This window comes from Apodemus sylvaticus, chromosome 1 (genome assembly GCF_947179515.1).
Source record: "Apodemus sylvaticus chromosome 1, mApoSyl1.1, whole genome shotgun sequence".
In the NCBI taxonomy this organism is placed as follows: Eukaryota; Metazoa; Chordata; class Mammalia; order Rodentia; family Muridae; genus Apodemus; species Apodemus sylvaticus.
Window position 1 is genome coordinate 190,979,395 of NC_067472.1, and position 11,424 is coordinate 190,990,818.

Below are 11,424 nucleotides of genomic sequence, written 5' to 3' on the forward strand. Positions count from 1 at the left end.
TGGAAAAATCAGACAAATAGCTGAGTTATGAAGCACAATGCAAAAAATGGGGTGGGGCAGGTCAAAGGCCTGCGGAAATGCAGGAGCTGGGAAAGTGTTTGCTGCACAACTGTAGGGACACAAGCTGCATCCTCTGCATGTATGTAAGAAGCAGGGTGTGCCCAGCAGCTTGGCAGTACACCTGAAATCTCTAGAACAAAATGAAGCAAATACACCCAAGAGGAGAAGATGGCAGGAAATAATCAAACTCAGGGCTGAAATCAACCAAATAGAAACAAAAATAACTATACAAAGAATCAACAAAATCAGGAGCTGGTTGTTTGAGAAAATCAACAAGAGAGACAAAACCTTAGCCAGACTAACCAGAGGGCACAGAGGTACTATTATCCAAATTAATGAAATCAGAAATGAAAAGGGAGAGATAACAGACACTGTGGAAATTCAAAAATTCATCAGATCCTACAAGAGTTTATACTCAACAAAATTGGAAAATCTAGACGAAACGGACAATTTTCTAGATACATACTAGGTGCCAATGTTAAAACAGGATCAGATAAACCATCTAAATAGTCCCATAAGTCCTAAGGAAATAGAAGCAGTCATTAATAGTCTCCCATCAAAAAGAAGCTCAGGACCAGATGGGTTTAGTGATGAGTTCTATCAGATCTTCAAAGAACTAATACCAATACTCTTCAAACTATTCCACAAAACAGAAACCCAAGAACACTACCCAACTCATTCTATGAAGCCACAATAACACTTATACCTAAACCAAATAAAGACCAAACAAGGAAAGAGAACCAATCTCCCTTATGAACACTGATGCAAAAATATTCAACAAAATTCTGGCCAACCCCTGTTCCGTCGGATGTGATAGATCTGTGACACTTCTGCCACAGGGAGGATCCTGCTTCCTGATACTTTCTAGAGAACTGGCAGGAGCAGAGCATTCAGTAAGGGCCACCTCAACCTCTAGAGGCCCAGAGCTGCTCTGGGACTCACTACCCATCAACCTCCGAATCACCACTCCCTTCTACCCCTCCCTCCTCCCCCGCCACCCCGTTCCGTCAACTGTGGTAGACCCAAGCCACTTCTGCCACAGGAATGAACTGGTAGGAGCAGGGCATTCAAATTGACAGAAGCAGGGCATTCAAGAACCACCATCAGCAGGGCATTCAAGAACCGGCAGCAGCAGAACATTTGAAAAATAGCAGCCTGCAGGGCATTTGACCCTTGCCACAGAGAAGACCCCATCACCTGATATTTCCTGGAAAACCAGCTGTTTGCGGGGCATTTGAGAGAAAAGGAATTCCAGGAGTGCAGAAACATGGGCCTGGAGGACCGAGAAGTTAGAGACAGCAAGACCAGCTAACACCAGAGATAATGAGATGGCCAAAGGCAAATGCAAGATCATTACCAACAGAAACCAAGGCAACATGGCACCATCAGAACCCAGTTCTCCCACAACAGCAAATCCTGGATACTCCATCACATCAGAAAAGCAAGAGCTATATTTAAAATCACATCTCATATTGCTGATGCAAGACTTCAAGAAGTACATAAATAACTTCCCAGGAGAACATGGGTCAACAGGTAGAAGCCATTGAAGAGGAAGCACAAAACTCCTTAAAGAAATACAAGATAATATGGATCAAAAGGTAGAAGCTGGCACCAGGGAGCCAGGAGACTCCACAGCCTTCTGTGCACAGCACAGCAGGAGGGAGTGATCTCCCAGTAGTGCCTTCACTTCTGAGCACAGAGGTGAGATCTCCACCTTCTCTCTGGAGGGGACCAGCTAGGAGCACACAGGGCATAAAATCAGTGGAGTAGCTGGGATGGAAGTCTTCCTGCCGCCATTTGTACCAGGGAGCCTGGAAACTCCACACCCTTCAGTACATAGCCCACCAGGAGAGACAGAGATCTCCCAGCAGTGCTTTCAATTTTGAGCTCAGAGGAGTAAGGACACAGGTTTACAGGCCCACAGAAGGAACGAACTCCAGCCAGAGACAACAATACCAATTAGCACCAGAGATAACCAGATGGTGAAAGGCAAGCACAAGAACCCTACCAACAGAAACCAAGGACACATGGCAACATCAGAACCCAGTTCTCCCACCACAGCAAGTCACAGATAACCAAACACACTGGAAAAGCAAGAATTAGATTTAAAATCGTATCTCATGATGCTGATAGAGGGCTTCAAGAAAGACTTAAATAACACCCTTAAAGAAATACAGGAGAAAATTGGTCAACGGGTAAAAGCCCTTAAAGAGGAAACACAAAAATCCCTTAAAGAATTACAGGAAAACGCAATCAATCAAGTGAAAGAACTGAACAAAACCATCCAGGATCTAAAAGTGGAAGTAGAAACAATAAAGAAATCACAAAGTGAGACATCTCTGGAGACAGAAAACCTTGGAAAGAATTCAGGAGTCATAGATGAAGTATCAACAACAGAATACAAGAGATGGAAGAAAGAACCTCAGGTGCTGAAGATACCATAGAAAGCATTGACAGGACAGTCAACGAAAATGCAAAATGCAAAAGTCTTGTAACCCAACACATCCAGGAAATCCAGGACACAATGAGAAGACCAAACCTAAGGATTATAGGTATAGATGAGAGCAACGATTTACATCTTAAAGGCCCAGTAAATATCTTCAACAAAATTGTAGAAGAAAACTTCCCTAATCTAGAGAAATAGATGCCCATGAACATACAAGAAGCCTTCAGAACTCCAAACAGATTGGAACAGATCAGAAAGTCCTCCCGGCACATAATAATCAAAACACCAAATTCACTAAACAAAGAAAGAATATTAAAAGCAGTAAGGGGAAAAGGGCAAGTAACTTATAAAGGCAGACCTATCAGAATTACACCAGACTTCTAACCAAAGACAATGAAAGCTGAGATCCTGGGCAGACCTCATACAGACCCTAAGAGAACACAAATGCCAGTCCAGGCCACTATACCCAGCAAAACTCTCAATAATCATAGATGGAGAAACCAAAATATTCCATGATAAAAACAAATTTACACAATATCTGTCCACAAATCCAGCCCTACAAAGGATAAGAGATGGAAAATGCCAACACAAGGAGGGAAACTACACCCTAGAAAAAGCAAGAAAGTAATCTTCTTCCAACAAACCCAAAAGAAGATACCCACACAAACATAAAAATAACATCAAAAATAACAGGAAGCAACAATCACTATTCCTTAATATCTCTTAACAACAGTGGACTCAACTCCCCAATAAAAAGACATAAACTAATGAAAAATTTCTCATGTAAATCTTCAATTTTATCAGAAAATGCTTGTAATTCCACTTTTAATTAATTTAGTAATGTTGTTATGTCTACCATTTTATCTGAATTATTTTTCATGATAATCTTCAATTTTAATGTCTTTCTATATATTTCTATTTTATCAGAAATGTTTTCAATGTAAATCTTTGATTTTATCACAAATGTTTCTAATTCCACCTTCAATTAATTTAGAAAGAGTTTTTATATCTACCATTTTATATGTAAAACTTTCCATGAAATAGCCAATTTTAACCTCTTTGTCTATATATTTCTTGAGTTTTACCAGAAATATTTTCCATGTAAATCTTGAGTGTTATCTGAAAATGTTTATAATTCCACCTTCAATCGACTTAGAATTATCTTTATGCCTATCATTTTATCTGTATAATTTCCATGAAAATTTTTAATTTTAACGTTTTCTATATATGTCTTCAACTTTATCAGAAATATTTTCCATATAAATCTTCAAGTTTATCAGAAAATGCTTATAATTCAAATGAACTTAGGAATAATTTTATGCCTACCATTATTACATCTATATAAAATTTTCCATGATAATATTCAATTCTAACATGTTTTTCTACATTTTTCTAGAATTTTATCAAAAATATTTTCCATATAAATCTTCAATTCTATCATAAAATGTTTCTATTCCATAATTCAATTAATTTAGCAATGTTTTACATTTCTACCACTTTACTCTTTAATTTTCCATAAAATTGTCAATTTTAAGGTGTTCATCTAAAATATTTTCCATGTAAATCTTTAATTTTTATCAAAAAGTGTTTTTACTTCCCTTTTCAATAAAAAAAAAAAAATGGACAAAAAAGGTAGAAGCCCTTAAAGAAGAAACACAAAAATCCCTTAAAGAAATACGAAAGAACATGGGTCAACAGGCAGAAGCCCTTAAGGAGGAATCACAAATATCCCTAAAAGAAACACAGGAGAACATGGGTCAACAGGCAGGAGCCCTTAAAGAGGAAACACAAAAATTCCTTAAAGAATTTCAGGAAAAAACAAACAAACAAGTTAAGGAACTGAACAAAACTATCCAGGATCTAAAAATGGAAATAGAAACAATAAAGAAATCGCAAAGTGAGACATCTCTGAAGATAGAAAACCTTGGAAAGAATTCAGGAGTCACAGATGCAAGCATCATCAACAGAACACAAGAGATAGAAGAAAGAATCTTGGATGCCGAAGATTCCATAGAAACGACTGACTCAACAGTCAAAGAAAATGAAAAATGCAAAAAGCTTGTGACCCAACACATCCAGGAAATCCAGGACACAATGAGAAGACCAAGCTTAAGGATTAAAGTATAGAAGAAAGTGAGGATTTACATTTTAAAGGCCCATAAATATCTTCAACAAAATTATAGATGAAAACTTCCCTAACCTAAAGAAAGAGATGCCCATGAACATACAAGAAGATTACAGAACTCCAAACACATTGGACCAGAGCAGAAATTCCTCCCAGAACATAATAATCAAAACACCAAATGCATTAAACAAAGAAAGAATATTAAAAGCAGTAAGGGAAAAAGATCAAGTAACTTATAAAGGCAGACCTATCAGAATTACACCAGACTTCTCACCAGAAACGATGAAAGCCAGAAGATCCTGGGCAAATGTCACATAGACCCTAAGAGAACACAAATGCCATCCCAGACTACTATACCTAACAAAACTCTCAATCACCACAGATGGAGAAAACAAAACATTCCCTGACAAAAACAAATTTACCGAATATCTTTCCACAAATCCAGCTCTGCAAAGGATAATGGGTGGAAAATACCAACACAATGCAGGAAACCACACCATAGAAAAGTCAATAGGGTAATCTTTCAACAAACCCAATAGAAGATAGCTACACAACCAGAATTTCACCTTTAACTAAGAAGATAGTAGTAAGCAACAATAACTTTTCCTTAATCTCTTAATATCAATGGTCTCAATTCCCCTATAAAAAGACATAGACTAAAAGACTGGATACATAAATAAGACCTAACATTTTGCTGCATACAAGAAACCCACCTCAGTGACAAAGACAGTCATTATTTAAGAATCAAAGGTTGGAAAACAATTTTCCAAGCAAATGGTCCCAAGAAACAAGTTGGAGTGGCCATTCTCATATCAGATAAAATTGACTTTCAACCAAAAGTTGTCAAAAAAGATAAGGAGGGACACTTCATAGTGGGCAAAGGAAAAGCCTACCAAGATGAACTCTCAATTCTGAACACCTATGTTCCGAACACAAGGGCACCCATATTCATAAAAGAAACTTTAATATAAAGTTCAACGCATACATTGTACCCCACACAATAATAGTGGGAGACTTCAATATCCCACTCTCAAAAATGGACAATAATCATGGAATCAGAAACTAAACAGAGATACAGTTAAACTAACTGAAGTTATGGACCAAATGGATCTAACAAATATAAAACATTCCACCCTAAAGCAAAAGAATTTACCTTCTTCTCAGTACCTCATGGTACCTTCTCCAAAACTGACCATATAATTGGCAACAAAATGGGCCTCAACAGATACAGAAATATTGAAATTATTCCATGTACCTTATCAGATCACCATGGCCTAAGGCTGGTCTTAAGCTCAAACAAAAACAATGGAAAACACACATATACATGGACTTTGAACAATGCTCTTCTCAATGATAGCTTGGTCAAGGAAGAAATAAAGAAAGAAATTAAAGACTTTAGAATTTAATGAAAATGAAGACACATCATACCAAAATTTATGGGACACAATGAAAACAGTGCTAAGAGGAAAACTCATAGCTCTGAGTGCCTACAAAAGGAGAATGGAAAGAGCTTACACTAACAGTTTGACAGTGTGCTTGAAAGCACTAGAACAAAAAGAAGCCAATACACCCAAGAGGAGTAGACATCGGGAAATAAATTCAGGGTTGAACTCAACCAAGCAGAAACAAAAAGAAAAAAGAATCAACAAAACAAGGAGCTGGTTCTTTGAAAAAAAATCAACAAGATAGATAAACACTTATCCAGACTAACCAGAGGCCACAGAGACAGTATCCAAATTAATAAAATCAGAAAAAAAGGGGAGAAATAACAACAGAAACTGTGCAAATTCAAAAAAATCATCAGATCCTACTACAAGGGTTTATACTCAACAAGGTTTGAAAATTTGGATGAAATAGACAACTTTCTAGATACATACCAGGTGCCAACGTTAAAACAGGATCAGATAAACCATCTAAATAGTCCCATAAGTCCTGAGAAAACAGAAGTAGTCCCAGGACCAGATGGGTTTAGCGGGGAATTCTATCTTCAAAGAAGAGTTAATACTGATATTCTTCAAACTATTCCACGAAATAGAAACTCAAGGAACACTACCCAACTCATTCTATAAAGCCACAATAACACTTATACCTAAACCAAACAATGGCCCATCAAGGAAGGAGAAATTCAGAGTAATCTCCCTCATAAACATTGATGCAAAAATACTGAACAAAATCCTGGCCAACCAAATCCACGAATGCATCAAAATTATAATTCACCACAATCAGGTAGGCTTCATCCCAGGGATGCAGAAATGGTTCAATATACGGAAATCTGTCAATATAATTGTCAATATAATTCACTACATAAACAAACTAAAGGAACAAAACCACATGGTCATTTCATTAGATGCTGAAAAGGCTTTTGACAAAAATTCAGCATCCCTTCGTGATAAAAGTCTTGGAGAGATCAGGAATCCAAGGACCATACCTAAACATAGTGAAAGCAATATATGCAAACCGGTAGCCAACATCAAACTAAATGGAGAGAAACTTGAAGCATCCCACTAAAATCAGAGACCAGACAAGGCTGCCAACTCTCTCCATATCTATTCAATATAGTACTTGAAGTCCTAACCAGAGGAATCAGACAACAAAAGGAGGTCAAAGATATGCAAATTGGGAAGGAAGAAGCCAAAATATCACTATTTACAGATGATATGATAGTATACTTAAGCAACCCCAAGACTTCCACCAGAGAACTCCTAAAGCTGATAAACAACCTCAGCAAAGTGGCTGGATATAAAAATTAACTCAAGCAAATCAGTAGCCTTCCTCTACTCAAAGGATAAACAAGATGAGAAAGAAATTAGGGAACTGACACCCTTCACAATAGTCCCAAATAATAATATTTCACACCTAGGTGTGACCCTAACAAAGCAAGTGAAAGATCTGTATGACAAGAACTTCAGGCCTCTGAAGAAAGAAATTGAAGGTTCTCAGAAGATGGAAAGATCTCCCATGTTCATGGATTGGCAGGATCAATATAGTAGAAGTGGCCATCTTGCCGAAACAATCTACAGATTCAATGCAATCCCCATCAAAATCCCAAATCAATTCTTCATAGATCTAGAAAGAGCAATTCTCAAATTCATCTGGAATAACAAAAAACCCAGGATAGCAAAAACTATTCTCCACAACAAAAGATCTTCTGGGGGAATCACAATCCCTGACCTCAAGCTCTACTACATAGTAATAGTAATAAAAATTGTTTGGTATTGGTATGCAGACAGGAAGGAAGATCAGTGAAATAGAACTGAAGAACCAGAAATGAACCCACACATGTACAGTCACTTGATATTTGACAAAGGAGCTAAAAACATCCAGTGGGGGAAAAAACAGCATTTTTAACAAATGGTGCTGGATCAACTGAAGATCTGCATGCAGAAAAATGTAAATTGACCCATTCTTATCTCCTTATACAAAGCTCAAGTCCAAGTGGATCAAGGATCTACACATAAAACCAGATACACTGAAGCTTATAGAGGAGAAAATGAGGAAGAATCTTGAATACACGGGCACAGGGAAAAGTTTCTGAACAGAACACCAATGGCTTATGCTCTAAGAACAAGGATCAACAAATGGGACCTCACAAAACTGCAAAGCTTCTGTAAGGCAAAGGACATAGTCAATAGGACAAAATGGAAACCAACAAATTGGGAAAAGATCTTTACCAACCCTACATCCGATAGAGGCCTGCTATCCAATGTATACAAAGAACTCAAGAAGTTAGTCTCCAGAGAGTCAAATAACCCAATTAAAAAATGGGGTACAAAGCTAAACAGGGAATTCTCAACTGAGGAAACTCAAATGGCTCTAAAGTTCATAAAGAAATATTCAGCATCCTTAGTTATCAGGGAAATGCAAATCAAAACAACACTGACATTCCACCTCACACCAGTCAGAATGGCTAAGATGAAAAACTCAGGGGACAGCAGATGCTGGAGAGGATGTGAAGAAAGAGGAACACTCCTCCATTGCTGGTGGGATTGCAAGCTGGTACATCCACCCTGGAAATCAGTTTGGCGATTCCTCAGAAAATTAGACATAATACTACATGTGGGCCCAGCTATACCAGTCCTGGGCAGATACTCAGAAGATGCTCTAACAGGTAATAAGGACACATGCTCCACTATGTTCATAGCTGCCTTATTTACAATAGCCAGAAGCTGGAAAGAACCCAAATATCCTTCCACAGAGGAATGGATACAGAATGTGGTATATATACACAAAAGAGTACTATTCAGCTATTGAAAACAATAAATTCATGAAATTATTAGGCAAATGGATGGAACTAGAAAGTGGCATCCTGAGTGAGGTAACCCAATCACAAAAGAAAGCACATGGTATGCCCTCACTGATAAGTGGATATTAGCTTAAAAGCTCAAAATAAACAAGTTACAATTCACAGACCACAGGAAGTACAAGAAGAAAGAAGATTGAAATGGGGGTGCTAGCAGGCTGGTGGTAGTGCACACCTGTAATCCCAGCACTCTGGGAGGCAGAGGCAGGCGGATTTCTGAGTTCGAGGCCAGCCTGGTCTACAGAGTGAGTTCCAGGACAGCCAGTGCTATACCGAGAAACCCTGTCTCTAAAAAAACCAAATACAAAATAGAAAGAAAGAAAGAAAGAAAGAAAGAAAGAAAGAAAGAAAGAAAGAAAGAAAGAAAGAAAGAAAGAAAGAAAGAAAGAAAGAAAGAAAGAAAGAAAGAAAGAAAGAAAGAAAGAAAGAAAGAAAGAAAGAAAGAAAGAAAGAAAGAAAGAAAGGAGGGAAGGAGGGAGGGAGGGAGGGAGGAAGGGAGGGAGGGAGGAAGGGAAAGGAAGGGAAAGGAAGGGAAAGGAAGGGAAAGGAAGGGAAAGGAAGGGAAAGGAAGGGAAAGGAAGGGAAAGGAAGGAAAGAATAAGGGAAAGAAAGGAAGAAAGAAAGGAAGAAAGAAAGAAAGAAAAGAAAAGAAAAGAAAAGAAATGGGGGTACTTTGGGTCCTCTGAGAAAGGGAACAAAATACTCACAGGAGCAATTATGAAGACAAAGAGTGGAACAGAGACTGAAGTAAAGGCCACCCAGAGACTGCCCTACCTACCTGGGCATTCATCCTATAAACAGTCACCAAACCCCGACACTATTACAGACTACAAGAAGTGTACACCGAAAGCAGCCTGTTACGTTTGTCTCCGGAGGGGCCCTGCCAGAGCCTTACAGATACAGAGGCAGATGCTAGCATCCAACCATTGGACTGAGCATGGGGTCCCCAATGAAGGAGTTGGAGTGCGGCCTGGAGGAGCTGAAGGGGTTTGCAGCTGAAGGGGTGAAGGCCACCCAGATACCCCAGGACTCCCCGGGACTAAACCATCAACCAAGGGGTTCACATGGTTCCAGCCAAAAGTGTGGCAAAGGAATGCCTTGTTGGGCATCAGTGGGAGGAGTGGTCCTTGGTCCTGTGAAGGCTCATTAGATGCCTGAGCATGGGGAGAAGGGGGGGGCAGGGGGCGGGAGAAGTGGGTCAGGTGGAGGAGCATATACTTGGATCCAGGGGTGGGAGGACAGGTTGGGGGCTTTCAGGGAGGGGGGAAACCGGGAAAGGTTTTAGCATTTGAAATGTAAATGAATATTTTCAATAAAAAGAATATTAAAAAAAAAGAAGCGGGGTGTGCAGTCATAGAACCTTCAACCTACTACATGTCTTGCCTGCAAGATGTGCTGGGGTAATGATGACGCAGAACTTGTGGGAGTGGCCAACCAGGGACTGGTACAACTTCAGGCCCACACCATGAGAGGAGCCCATGCCTGAGACTGTGTTGATGGCCAGGGACCAGAGGCTGGTCAGCACAGAGATTATGGATGGAAGCAAACGCGACTGGCAAAAAAAAAAAAGTTAATAAAATAACTTCTAATCATTTTTCTGCACTATTCGTAGATCGTGGCTAGGATTCGTGCCTAGCTTGATTATCATGAGAGGCACCGTCCAGCAACAAGAGGAGCAGATGTAGAGACCCACAGCCAAACACGAGGCCAAGTCAGGGGAACCCCCAGAAGAAGGGGAGGAAGGGCTGTAGAAGCCAGAGGCGTCAAGGACGCCATGAGAACACATCCTACACAATCAACTAAGCAGGGCTCACAGAGACTAAGACAGTCACAGAGCCTGCACGGATCTGCACTAGGTCCTCGGCATATGTTATGGTTGTGTAGCTTGGTGATTTTGGGGACCCTCTAAGAGCAGGAGTGGAGGTTGTCTGTAACTTGAAACCCTTTTCTTCCTACTGGGTTGCCTCGTCCAGCTTTGATATGAGGGTTCGTGTCTGGTCTTACTGTAATTTGCTTTGCGGTGTTCAATCGACATCCTGAGAGGCTTGCTTTTCTTTGAGGGGAAATAAAGAAGTGGGATCTATGGGACAGGGGAAGTGTATGTGAGGGGGGCTTGGAGAAGAGGAATTAGGGGAAACTATGGTTGGGATAGAAATATATGTTAAGAAGGAGGAGGAGGAGCAGCAGCAGCAGCAGCAGCAGCCTGTGTGGCGCCGCCCTGCAATCCCAGCACAGGCAGGCAGACACAGGAGCATCCCTGAAGCCTGTGGCCAGCTTGTCTAGCCAAATTTGCTGAGCTCCGGGTTTACTGAGAGACCCTGTGTCAACAATCAGGTAGAGAGTAACCGAGGAAGATATTTTCTGTCAGTGTCTGGCTCCCACACAACCCTCCCCCGTCTCCACACAGACATGTGGTTGCTGACTTATCACATACTACACTGTTCATTGTGTGTGATAAATAAGGACAGGGAGTTTTTCAGTATGGTCTCATTT